Source organism: Pinus tabuliformis, chromosome 8 (assembly GCF_031772625.1).
Source record: "Pinus tabuliformis cultivar Carrire ecotype Pingquan chromosome 8, CPIR1, whole genome shotgun sequence".
In the NCBI taxonomy this organism is placed as follows: Eukaryota; Viridiplantae; Streptophyta; class Pinopsida; order Pinales; family Pinaceae; genus Pinus; species Pinus tabuliformis.
Genome location: NC_142294.1, coordinates 979751055 through 979765943, shown reverse-complemented (window position 1 = coordinate 979765943; position 14889 = coordinate 979751055). Strand labels below are relative to the sequence as shown.

At 35.7% G+C, this 14889-nt stretch overlaps 1 pseudogene; it reads right to left on the bottom strand.

Moving 5' to 3' along the window:
• Window positions 1-12557: 12557 nt before the first annotated feature.
• Window positions 12558-13829, bottom strand: LOC149238710 (leucine--tRNA ligase, cytoplasmic pseudogene; annotated as a pseudogene).
• Window positions 13830-14889: the final 1060 nt, after the last annotated feature.

The following is a 14889-nucleotide window of genomic DNA, read 5'->3' as shown; positions in this document are numbered from 1 at the left end:
GACAAAGTCTGGTTGCATTTGCAAAAGGAACGCCTTACTGGAGCCTATCGGAAATTGAGACCACTCCGATATGGTCCTTACACCATTACTAAGGCTATGGGAGACAATGCATTTGAGCTCAACATTCCCCCATTCCTTGGCCTGCACCCAATGTTCAATGTGGACCGCCTTCGGCCATACTTTCCACCATTGCTAGACACATCCGACATTGCAGAACAGCTCAAACCCACAGAATTAAATCCAGATTGCATGGAACAAGCTGCAACTGATCGGATCATGGACACACAGATCAAGAACACTCGCCAACAGAATATCCAACTGTATCGAGTTGTCAAAGCAGGCCAACTACTTCAACAGGGCAAGTGGCTCACCAGGGAACCAAGTTCAGCAGAAGTTTCCTCATCTCATGGAGGAGCTCAACGCAATGGGGACCATTGCTTCCTAAGGGGGGAGGAATGATCCAGGTGGATATTGGTGGCCACCTGCCAAGTCCACCTGGACCCCCAACATTGTCTTTCTCAGAATTTTCAATTTCCTTAATTGTAGCACAACTTACTATTTTTAGCAGTTTTTCGGGTCCTGAACTTCCGGAGCCGTTTTGAGGCCCTAAACGACGTTTTTTGGGGAATCCGGGGGCAACATGGGTCCATGGAATGGACCATGTTGCCCATTCCAACAATGATAGTGCTCGGATAGATCTTTCTAATGAGCTATTGTACGCGTCAAACGGAGATCATATGCCAAAGTTACGACCCCGGGAAGTTGATGTACCAACTTACCCCAAACAGGGCCCACAGTTTGGCATTTCATCTCCTAGGGTTAGGTTTTGGAATGTTAAGGGTTTTCCATTGTTTCTCAACAATAAATAGGCCTTCGAGCCTCATTGTAATACAGTTCAGAGGCATGTAGCCATCACATCTCTTCTCAGAGATAAGCTACCATCGCCCTAGCTGGTTTATTTCCATTTCTGGTTGTAAGCATATTTCAGTATTTTCCATTAATGAAATGAAGTATTATTTCCGCTGCATCTTTGTGTATATGGTTATCTCTGTAATTTGTTGTGTTCCTGTTTAAATCTGGATCAAAGCAATAATCAAATATATTATTTGTCAAAAAGTTAAATCTAATATAGTATGATTTTTGTACTATTTAACTCATATTTATTATTAAAAAAAAAAAGATAAATTTGAACCACAATAGCAAAATATTTAATCTCTTTTAGTGATTGATAAATTTGTGATTAAGATGGATCTATAGTGGTTTTATATCTCTACATATAGATCGACCATAGTGTAATTTTTTATTGTTTAAATTGTATTTTTTAATAACTTATTATTATTAATATTTTATATTAAAAATTCAATGAGTTACACATTTTCATCTTATTGAGAATTAACTAAAATATTTTACCTTTAATTATTTTTTCCTTGTGAGTATTGAAATATTTTATTAATTAGGTTAGAATGAATATGAATGGACTATATAAGCAATACAAAAACATTTATGGTAATTTTACAATTATAGCTTCAACCATACTAAACTTTGTAATTTATAGAAAAATCTTTGCACTTTTTTTAAAGTAAGTCATTTTGCATGTAATTTCATATATAAAATTTTTATGTAAGTTCACCAATACATAATCTATAAGAAATATTATTTCATAAAAATGAACATCATGATGATAACCATCTAACAAACATAAATATCATCCAAGATACACATTTAAATTCACAACCATCATCTAATTATATATACCTCTAACACATATAAATGTCATTAGCTAGCACACAAATCTAAAAATCTATCAGTGCATCATCATCGTGATCGCATCTAACAAAACAAAAGCATTGTAATCTAACATCATCACCACACACATCCTCAAATTAATATACTTCACGTGTCAAATAATTGGTATCACATACACATCTATATGCACGCACATTAAATGAGCATATCTAAAAAGACCTAACAATATACACATCAACACCAACATATAATTTAAGTAAATAAACATGAACAAAAAACACACTATATATATACATATAAACAAGTCAAACAACTGCGACAAGTTGAATAATTGTTATCAAATATATGATACAACAAATGAAGTAATGGAAGCCTGGTCTATAGCAGAAGATTATGGATGGTCAAGTATTGCCTCAATAGTCAAACTATCAGGTTGAGGAGAAGGTGGTTGGTCTCCTCTGTCAGGAGAAACATGAGACACCACTGCTAGTACTAGGTGATCATCATGAGACGAGTGATGGCAAGGTGGAGTACTACTAGAAGGACCACCAACACCCTGCCCATGATCTGATGGGGTAGTACTACTAGAAGCATGATCCCCACCACCACCATCATGATCCGACGAGCTAACACTATGTGAAGACTCATGTTACGTATCTATTTCATGCCCTGCATCCCTCCTCACTACCAATAGCCTGGTAGCTCTTACGATATGACACATAAGAGTCATCATATCACAGGGACAATCCTTAAAGAGCTCTAGGAGCCTAGGATCTACCCTAATTTCTCGATCCCTCGTAGGGAGGGCTCCCTCCTTCACCAAAATCTAGATTGTCGGTCACAGTAGTCCATCCTAAATATGAGACTAGCCCTATAGGCCTATATTTCCACATCACCCCTTTGCATCCGAGGATGATGTGCCTCACCCTCTTGGGCCTCGCCCATCTCTACATCTGATCTATCTAGGGGGGGAGGTGGCATGTCCCCAACATATGTGTCGATGTCTACAAAATATATAGTACACAAAAATAATTAGACAATTTCATTAAAAAATGTAATAAAATAATTTAAATAACATGCTAGAATAAATTTTATTCTAATTAGTTAATACAATAAAATTAAATTAAATTAATTTAAAGAAAACAATAATATAACCTCTATCATCTTCAGGCTCATCCAGTATGAAGCGGATGTTGAGACATTGCCTCTAACCAATCCTTGCATATCGACACGACACCAATATAAACATGTGGTCATCCTCACTAGCTAATAGCGCCAATGCCTGGGTGGAAATCATGACCAAATACTCCGTTAGGCCCCTCTTGGGCATCATCTAGCCCCACATGCACATATGCACCTCAGTCATTAACCTAGGAGGGAAACAATCAAATGTAGGCCTTGTCTCTAGAAACCTTTCAAAAAATAAAAAATAAAAAGCTTTGAATCAAAAGGGAAGTTTGTCCTCCCATGTATCACCACACAACATCTATCTAAATCCCTACAACATTGCCTCAAAAAAATGGCACACCATCTGATACATCATGGTACCTACATAAAATAATCGACATAAAACAAAAGAGGGCATCTACATGGAAAATTTTAGAGGCTAATATTCATAAGTGGGCTAATTTTCCATACTTTTTACAAAAATAATATTTATTAAATTTCATTTTTCCTAAAAATGATTAGCTAAATTTTACAATATAAAACTAATTTACCTTAGAAATCACCAAAATTTTATGTAGAGACCATATAAAATTATTAAACATTTGAATATCTTGAAAAATGCAGCAAGAAATTCTCAATTTGATTTTTTCCTTGAATAAATTGAGAAAATTCGAATTTCCACATCAGTAGACAACTTGGATGTAGTTAACTTGTGTGACATGGCTTGCGTCACCCAGTTTACTTAATAAATTGGAGTTGGAGGAGTTAGAGTTCAGTTAAGCATGGGTGATTTCTAATTTGTAGCAATCAAGGTTATTTATTTCAAGTATTCTTTAGTTAAAATAGTTCCAAGTGTTGGAGGAACAAGTGGAAGGTCAGTTGTGCAGTGAGACTTTAGTCTAACTCACTAATCATCAGTTAACTAATAAATCAACCCAAAATACCTAGTGCATGAAGAAAATTCAAGTTCCCTAACTATGGTGGAGATTCCATGCCAATGTAACATTAGTTGTAGACTAGTCTTGAGTGTAGAGGTGTTGCATGCAGTCAGATGATCAACCTTGGGAATTGCACAATCAATTTGAGGAATTTCCTAAATAATATGGGCCTAATTTATCAAGGAATCATGAAAGGAAATAAGGGCTCAAGAAAAGGTAGAAATTGACTAAGTCTGGGTAAAATATTCTCAGTAAGCAGAGAGATAAGTTATTCACTTGTAGATTGTGCTCAGTTGAGAAAGGCAATTGTAATTCATCTCTCTTCATTAGATTAATGAAAGAAAGAAAAGGGTTTTTTAGCAGATTGCGTTCCCCTGGAAAAATATTGTGTGCATGTGTGTTATTTCTCATCAAGCATATTTGTGATTGATGTTCTAAATTGTGAATTTAATTCTGCAAAGCAGTAGAGTAGGTTTGTGTCTTGTGATTTTGATTAAAAATTCATGAGTAGTTACAAATATACACCATAATTTCTACATAATATTTTTACAAAAATGTCATCAAACATTTCACAAATTGCATGTTATGGATTGGTAGATTTGCCAAGATTTCTGAACTTTAAGATAAATTTTCCATGGGCAACTAATGCATTTCCCATCATTAGTATAGTGTGTAATGGTGTTCACTAATAATGAGAGGCACCTAACCTCCTATGCAGCAAAAGAAGAAATTTTTAGTTGTCCACCATGAACCTGAAAATATGTTGGATGAACTACATGACCCCCATCATATCTCTAAGATTAGATAAGATGATTCTACTGCAACCCCATGGGGAACATCAAGGAACTTGAGAAAATCCTCGCCTCTCCTGGATAGGCTAGTGATAAAATATATGTCCTCCTCGGAGGGAATATACCACGTCTCATGATCAACACAAAAATATTACTTTTGGACATCCCACTAGTGGATCACTTGTGCAAACAAGCCATAGTCTGCCTTTAGGGATGTAGCCTCCTCATAGTACATAAGGAGGCCTATATTCCCTAAGGGCGCTCAATTCGTTGCACTAATAGGGTAAGGGTATAAATCCATATCCCTCTCTCATTCCTCCCATAATTGAACCAAATTGTATTGGTCTACCATTTGATCATGTTCTTACTGCTACTCCCTCTATTGATGTCTCTACTACATGATTGACATATAAAATACATCAGCCTCATATATAAAACAATTTTTTTTATTAAATGAAAAAAGTATTTATAAATATGGACAGATAACTTTCAATTAAATACACACACACACACACATATATATATCCCCAGTGAACATAAAAAACAGTAATGCACCATCTTCAGTGTGTTATCAAATGCAATAACACTGGACACAATGCGTACATATGTATGATGCACCTCTTTTGGTTTGCATACATACATTTTCAATGTGGTGTGTTTAGACAGCCTTACGCACTACTGTGTAAGTATAACCTTTTCACATCGGCATGGAACGTTCACGTTATTGAATGCACCAAGCTATATTTTTTAATATTATGTGTGTGATGCTTTTGGTAAATATAAGTGCATTGGGTGTAACCTAAAAATGTATGCACCTACATACAATTTATAGTTCTCCCAGTGCATTGTAATTTATGAAACGTACCACAAAAACCATAGTGCATTAGGTTCACACACTGAATTTTGGTGCAACCTGTTAGAGCCTAGATTTACCTCGGGCTGAAAAGGTAAGATTGTAGGTCCACATCAAACCACGCTCAACCTCGTAGCTAGCCCTACGAGGACAGGAGAGGGCTCTCTCCGATTCAATCTCAGCAAAATATAATCAGAGGGGGCTTGAGATGACTGATTTAACAACTAATATTAGGCTAGGTATGAAGTGCAAGGATTTAATTTGATTTTTGGGGGGTTTTGTTGGAATCAAGGGAAAGGCAAATTTGGGTCCAGGGATGAGGCAAAATTTTTGCAGAGTTCCAATTGGGGCAAGGTAGGCAGTAGTTTTGATGCTTTAGATTAAATTAATGGATGGAAAAGACCGCTGAGGAGCTGAAGAGGGCAAGAGGGTACCAAGAATCCTCTTCAAACTAAATAAAACATTGAAAACTAAACAAAGTTTAAGGCAGAGCACAACAAACTCATGAATTCTACCTTTGTCTCTCAATTTGTTTAATTTAAGAAGAAAAGAGAAGGGAAATGGCATACATAAAACATCAATGAACTTACAATTGCATGAAGAAAAACAATATCAAAACACAAAGCCACAAGGATCCCAACAAGTGCTGCAAGACCCTAGTCTTTCCTTTGCCAAAAATGCAGAAATCAAATGTACAATGGAGTGCCAAGAAATCCCAAGTGTCCAACCTTCTACCAAAATCCAACCCCTACACTATGAAATTCATAAAATATATACATTTTCTCATCCTTGTACTAAGCGATTGAGCTCAACCATTTTCTTCAAAATAGAATTAGTTACATTAAACTTGGGCCGCATTTCTGAAAATAGGTGTTGAAGATGAACTCGTATCTCCTAAACCATAGCACTTGTTACAAAACTGAAAGACATTTTCTAGATAAGGTCATTTTGGAGAAAACCCTCTCTCAAATTTGGGAAATTCATTTCCATTAGCTCGTAATCTCTTCCATAAAATCATCTCTAAAACAGAAAATCATTAAAAATTTAAATCTGTGAAAATGAGCTGTAAATATCTAGTCACATATCCAAATCCATGACACCTGTGAATAAACTGAAAGAGGTTTTTGTTATATGGCTCGTGCTTAACAAAAATATCCTTGAGTTTTGAAAAATTACTTTCCATCTATTGTAAAATGGCCCCGCATTAAAATGACTAAAACAGTAAAAAATATGAAAAATTTGCTTTGTTTTAATGTAGGCTCCAAATATCACTGTATATCTCCCACATAGTAGCACATGTGCATAAACTGAAGGAGGTTTTTGTTATTTAGTATGTGATGAACAAAAACCTCTTCCACTTTTGAAAAATTCCTTACCATTATTTCAGAAATGGATTTTGTACAAAACTTTTCATTGTGTGCAGCAACTGACCTCAGAACATGCATAACCAAGAATCACTCATTCATTTCTTCTAATCCAGGAGCCGGTTATGGGAGTGTGATATACCGTTGGAAATATTTTTCCGAGATTCTTCTGATGGGTACACTTGCGACATGTTTTGTTCTGAACATCATGTGCAAAAAATCTAACAAAACCATACATAGTAAGAGCTCATGTTGATCCTTGGTGACAGGCTGCGAAGACTGGAACTAACATCGGCTCTAATGGGGATGGTAGCTCCTTGGAGGTGTCAAGAAATACAGATCTCTAGAAAGCAGACAGTGCCTCTTCCATTGGGCATGGATGGTCAAACAACTGCAAACCCAAAACAACTCATACCAATCCAAAAACATATACATATTGCAACTTGTACATAAACAAATACCAAAAACTGAAATGTTGCCTTGGGAAGCTTATTTATGTACAAATCTAACCCAATTTGCTGAAAATTTGATAGATCAAGTAATGTTGTAATGCCATATCAACCAATCAAGTAACTGTGACAAGGATGCTGCTTGAAAGTGCTTCAACCATGACACAAATGTAAATGATGACAGCCATACATGCACATAACGAGTCTGGTCATGTAAAAGACAATCTGACTTATCATTCAAACTGAAAAAAATACTCCATATATGCCACAATAGGATCAAAGAAGATATACTCTGTTTGCTTCCCTAACTCCTCAACACAGGCCACCAACTGCAAACTGTCAATGCAAACATCCACGGGCATCTCTATTATTTCTTCTTTTGGAGGGAGAGTTTCCAAGAACTTTTTGGGATCTCGGAATTCATATGATTGGATGTGATCATTTAAATACTAAATCTCCTCAAATTTTTCAACAACTAACTCAAAGAAACCAGTTTTAGTTTTAGGAGGAAACTTCAGAGATCTCAAACATTGAAGCACGGCAATGAAAAATACTTCATCAATTTCAAAATCCACTAACTGATCTCTAACTTCTTTTAAAGCTTCACAAAACACAGGGTCTGCCACATACCCTACCATTTTATTTTAGTGCATGAATGGATCAGTGAGCGCTGGAATCTCTGGATTGAGTTGGAGTCGCCAGGTGAATGTTTCAGCCTTCATATGTATCTGACTGTTGTCCACCATCAACAATCAGATCTAACTTGATACATGTACTGGGGAAATTTGCAGGTTAGATATTCCATTTATAAGACTAGACCGGACATTGACTGAAGTAGCTTTTATCTACTTGCACTAATGCAAAGCAAAAGCATTGCGAAGGCTACCTGGCTAATCTTCAGACTCTGTCTGTAGTTTATAAAATGAAGAACACTAAAAAACAAATAATTTCGTCCCCAGTATTGTCGCCACTATGTTAGAGCCTAGATTTACCTCAGGCTAAAAAGGTAAGATTCTAGGTCCACATCAAACCACGCTCAGCCTCGTAGCTAGACCTACGAGAATAGGAGAGGGCTCTCTCCGAGTCAATCTCAGCAAAAAATAATCAGAGGGGGCTTGAGATGACTGATTTAACAACTAATCTTAGGCTAGGCATGAAGTGCAAGGATTTAATTTGATTTTTTGGGGGTTTGTTGGAATCAAGGGAAATGAAAATTTGGGTCTAGGGATGAGGCCAAATTTTTGCAGAGTTCCAGTTGGGGCAAGGTAGGTAGTAGTTTTGATGCTTTCGATTAAATGAATGGATGGAAAAGACCGCTGAGGAGCTGAAGAGGGCAAGAGGGTACCAAGAATCCTCTTCAAACTAAAGAAAACATTGAAAACTAAACAAAGTTTAAGGCAGAGCACAACAAACTCATGAATTCTACCTTTGTCTCTCAATTTGTTTAATTTCAGAAGAAAGGAGAAGGGAAATGGAATACATAAAACATCAATGGAGTTACAATTACATGAAGAAAAACACTATCAAAACATAGAGCCACAAGGATCCCAACAAGTGCTGCAAAACCCTGGTCTTTCCTTTGCCAAAAATGCAGAAATCAAATGTACAATGGAGTGCCAAGCAATCCCAAGTGTCCAACATTCTACCAAAATCCAACCCCTACACTATGAAATTCATAAAATATATACATTTTCTCATCCTTGTACTAAGGGATTGAGCTCAACCATTTTCTTCAAAATAGAATTAGTTACATTAAACTTGGGTCGAATTTCTGAAAATAGGTGTTGAAGATGAACTCATATCTCCTAAACCATAGCACCTATTAAAAAAATGAAATATTTTTTTGTAGATAAGGTCACTTTGGAAAAAAACCTCTCTCAAATTTGGGAAATTCGTTTCCAGCAGCTCGTAATCTGTTCCACAAAATCATCTCTAAAACAGAAAATCATTTAAAATTTAAATCTGTGAAAATGAGTTGTAAAGATCTAGTCACATATCCCAATCCATGACACATGTGACTAAAATGAGAGATTTTTTTGTTATATGGCTCGTGCTTAACAAAAAGCTCCTTGGGTTTTTCAAAATTACTTTCCATATGTTGTAAAATGGCCCCGCACTAAAATGACTAAAACAGTAAAAAATATGAAAAATTTGCTTTGTTTTAATGTAGGCTCCAAATATCATTGTATATCTCCCACATAGTAGCACCCGTGCATAAAATGAAGGATTTTTTTGTTATTTAGTATGTGATGAACAAAAACCTCTTTCACTTTTGAAAAATTCCTTACCATTATTTCAGAAACTGATTTTGTACTAAACTTGTCATTGTGTGCAGCAACTCACCTCAAAACATGCATAACCAAGAATCACTCATTCATTTCTTCTAATCCAAGAACCAGTTACGGGAGTATGATATACCATTGGAAAGTTTTTTCCAAGATTCTTCTGATGGACACACTTGTGTCATGTTTTGTGCTGAACATCATGTGCAAAACATCTAACAAAATCAGACATAGTAAGAGCTCATGTTGATCCTTGGTGACAGGCTGCGAAGACTGGAACTAACACAACCTACAAATTTACAGGGTGCACTGCTATTGATGTGAGTCAAACCTGTCGAATGCACCATGCATGAAAAAATAACAGTGGATTTTTTTACCTACTTTGAAATTCCAATCCGCTAAAAAATTAAATTAGAGACAAACATAGACATTATCTAGAAATTTTGTCATGAGGGAGGCATGGTTGATACGTAAATGAGAAAAAAAAGTTCATCATCATTTTAGAAAATAGGAAAGCCACGCATTGAGTATGGTACAGAAGGATGGTGAGCAAGAGAAGCACCGACAGCAGGGTGCTTGCGTGAGGCAAGAGTGGCATCGATGCTTCAGAGCTCTACAAAACTGCAAATAGTAAAAATGAAATTTATGTCCAGTAGGTTTTTTTTTATTTAACCCTTTCTTAGTGTGTTCTTATAACAACACCGATGCGTAATATTAAGGGCACCAATTTTTTTATTTTAAATTAAAAATCATATAGAGGTGCTCTTGTTAAGATGAAATGGGGCATTTTAATACATGAACCACACTAATGCTTCATGGGAATTATAGCACACATTTTTTTTAAATCAAAAACCCCTTAATAGTGTTCTTTCTAAGACGCACTGAGGAGTTTAATACATGAACCGCATAGGTGATTCATGGGAATATAGCACTGCATTTTAAAAAAAATTAAAACCTAATAGTGATTCTCTTATTAAGAGGCACGGGGACATTTTAATACATGAACCACAACGGTGCTTTATGGGAATATATCACTGAATTTTGTTTAAATTAAAAACCCCCTAGAAGTGCTCTTTCAAAGATAGTCTGAGGAATTTTAATATATTAATGGCATCGGTGCTTCATGGGAATATAACACTTTTTTTTTTAAATTAAAACCCTACAACGGTGCTCTTGTTAAGACACACTAGGACATTTTGATATAAGAACAGAACCAATGCTTCGAGTGGATGTAGCACTAATATCATGAAAATATTCTTAGGACTGAATTTTTTTAAATTTAACCTTTGTCTGGTGCTATCGAGTAGTGTAAGCATCACTGTGTTAGATATAGGTGGTGCATTGTTGTTTTAAATAATGCTTCCATGATGCTCTATATTGTGTACACATCGAGACATGATCATAATTGTTTAGCATAGGATCATTGTCATTGTATAGCACTGGACTAGGAAAAATGAATTCTACGACCAACATTTTCGTAAATTTAACCCTTTTTTGGTGTTATCGAGTAGTATACACACCTGCACATTTTTTTTAGTGCATCATTTTTTATTTTTTTAATCTGCCATGGTGTCTTATATGTATAGTAAAGCACTAGTATTTTTGTATATTATATATGCACCGTTAAAAAAAATATTCTCTCTCCCACCTCCACTATTGACCTCCACTACAAATAAATTTTTGGGCTATTTTTATAGGGGCTTCCACAAAAACCTCCGCTATAGTGTCATTTCCTTGTATTATTATTATTATTACTATAACTTAATGGAGTCACAAATATTTTATATGATTAATTATATCAAAAAAATTGATATATAATAACTAATTCTATAATAGTGTAGTCTAACTAATAGCTCCTTTACATCCAATTTGGCCCAAAATTTGGTAATTATCTTTTAGAATCATAAGTTTGAGTTGTATGACCTACTAAATCTGAATGCCCCAAGGTTTTCTAGGTTTTTGAATCCATTTATAGATACAAAACACATTTTTAGTAAAATGAAATCACATTCTTGCCCAAATTCCCCCCCATAAGAGCTTCCACCTTCAAAAAATTGATATATAATGACTAATTATATAATAGTGTAGTCTAACATATAGATGTTTTTACTTTTCTATCATCAATTTTGCCCAAAATTTGGTAAAGATGTTTTAGAATCATAAATTTGAGTTGTATAACCTACTAAATATGAATGCCCCAAGGTTTTCTAGGTTGTTGAATCTAGTTATAGATTCAAAACACATTTTTAGTAACAAGAAATCACATTCTTACCCAAAATCTCCCCCTTCCTCATAAACACTTCCATCTTCACATGGTTGCCTCTTTCCGGTAGAGAATAAATTAGCATTCAGATAATCTTGGAACAAACCACCCTTGATCCAATAGAGCAACAACAAAATTAATGTTGACTTCATTGATGCTCCATCAAATCAAGGGATTTTTACTCAAAGATTATACTACTCCAAGAAATTATTCTCGAAACCAAGAGGAGCTCATTCAAGTATTCTTGCACTAAAGTATTTTTTATTATTATTTAGTCATTAAAATGTTTTTTAATTTATATTATTGTTCTTTTATTATTTGATTATCTCCAACATTTTAAGTCATGTTTTCTTTTTTATTAAATCAACATTTGCATCTCATCAAAAGGTAGCTTTACATCTAGGCCTTTAGGCCCAACAATAAGTGTTTATTCCTTTTGAAACTCAAAATGGGATACATTGTTTAAGAATTATTTTATGATCAACAAGTTGTCCAATAGGAATTTCCTTTAAAGTAGCCAATATATCTTGGTTGGAGCAGCTAACCTTATCATACTTTGCTTGGAGAATATTCAAGCATTCTTCTTTCCAACCTTCATACTTTTATACAACATAGAGTAATCTTATAGTTGGATTTTACTCTTCAACTATTGTTGCAATGTTTGTTTGACCTTTCTTGGACTTCTTTGGAGAAAATGTCTACTTCTAAAGAAGCTTTCTCATGGAAACAATTGTATCTTATAAATATTTATTGGCTCATTGAAGGGTAAGATCAGGGAGATCTATAGTTGGCCACCCTGATTTGAATACAAATCCATCCTTCTTCAAAACCTCTTTCCAAACATGTTCTGCATAATCAGGGCATATGGGAGTGATTAACCTTGTTTTGACATCCATGAATCTCCATAGTAAGTCTATATTTATGCCCCCTAGAGCATAGGACAATTTGTACTTCTTCCGAGCTGTCTAAATATTATATAAATGTGTCTTAAAGGCCTCCCTAAAAACCATTGAGTTTTCTTTTTGTTTAGTTAACTTGACTTCAATGTTTATTTCATTAGAAAATACCCGATCTACAAAGTTGAATGAGGTCCTTGCCTTAAGAACGATGCTACAGCCAAAATCTACTCCATCCATGCAATCTCTTTTTTCAAATAGAGAATCATGGCATTGGTAGTCTCATAAACAAAATTGGCATCCATGTCATCTCCTACATTAGTGAAAGAAAACTGAGTGGCATCTGAAGAGAAGTCTTCTATTGCCTCATGTAATGTTTTGAAATTTCCTATAGACTTTGACATTTTTTCCAAATTTGGCATAAAGTTCCCATTGCATCTAATGAACAGGGTCATTTATCCTTAGGAAATATGGTAGTGTGATTGTAAATACAAAATATTAGATGATTCTAAATTAATCTTTGTTAAACACTTGCAAATCAAAAGGATACCAGTATTCAAACTCTTTCTTCATGTGTTTCAAGAGATATGAGGGAATTTCTGATTATGGGTCCCTCAAGGAATATATAATCCCAAACCTAAGTTGTCATTTGTTATGGCTTGATTAGAGAAACATTCCTACAATAATTTCCCCATTTTGAAAAATGTTGGAAACAATGTAATAGGCCATATCTATTATGGAATTTGATAATGACTCAATGAGAAATTTTCCATCCCACTGAATTCTTGTTCCAAGGCCAAATGATATAGAATAGGCCCACTGATTAAGCCAACTTAATGTATGCTCAAATCCATGCCTAGCCTCATCATAATACAACTCCATATTGGTCAAAAATCTTCTGCATTTTCTTTCCACTCAGGTTCACCATACGTTATGCACCATTAGTCAACAAGGGCCAATGCCTTCATCACTTGACCTAGAATTACCTTTTTTCACAAGGTCCCAATACATGATTGCCTCCCCTCTCTCCAAATTATTTTTCCTGATTAGATGTTTTTTTGGGCATGGAATATCTCCCATAGCAGGTTTTGGGGCTCAAATCCCAGGTTTTGGTCAAAGGTTTTGAAAGACTCCACGAATTGCAAGTGCTGAGCGTGAAGTAGAGGTTAAGTCATATAGTTTTCCACCCTAAATTAATGTAATGTAATGTAAAGTCATGTCGGCCTACCCATGGTCCGCAAACCATGGGATTGTATAGATAGAGTGAGGCTCTAAGTTCTAAAGAGAGCAGATGATAGATAAAGTAGCAAAGGAATGGTTCAAGCTTAGAGTAGAATTCTAAGTGTCTTGAGTCGTAGTAGTAGGTAGAGGCTCTGCAGTTGAGTGCGCAGAGGCCTGGTAGAGTTTGCAACTGAGTGTGCAGGCTCCTGCGACTGAGTGTGTACGATGGAGTCAAGTCTGTAATTGGGACAAAAAGCTAATAAAGAGAAGTTCATTCTAATTCTGTGCATCTAGCCCTGAATCGTTATTTTGTTGTTATGCTTTACTTTTACTCTGTTTATTTACTACGCGCAGTTGAGTAAATGCTTGTATGGTTCAGAATACTTATATATGATAATAATCTAAGTAATCAGCTAACAAGTGCATAACTAGGAAATACTTGGGTAAATAACAAAGATCGTGTTGTGAATAGGACTGCGCGAAGACAACTTCATAGGCCACGAGGTGCCCACTTGTGTGCGTAGCACAGTGAGAGCGAAGGTTGGAGAGTGTACCAATCCCAACATATTAGACATCCCCAGGGTGTGGAAACCTGGTTCTAGCACCCTCCCATACTACTTCGGGTGAGACCTCAGTCCACGCTCCGCGGACAGTTGCTGAAAGGGCTAGTAGTACCGGGATTTTCTTGGCTAAATCATCTCTGAACCTAGGTCAATCCCCACTAAGCCAAAAAATGGTTCTGTTTCCGAGACCGAGATCTGCATAAGGGATTTCTGATGTCGTGCCACTAGAACCCTACAAAGAAAGAGATTAAAGAGTGGTTAGGCAAGAAGATTCACGAGTTCGTAGCGTGGGAAAACAGAAATCCACGATTATCTAAGGAATAGTGGTTGGATTGCAGCTTGTACATTGAAATCCA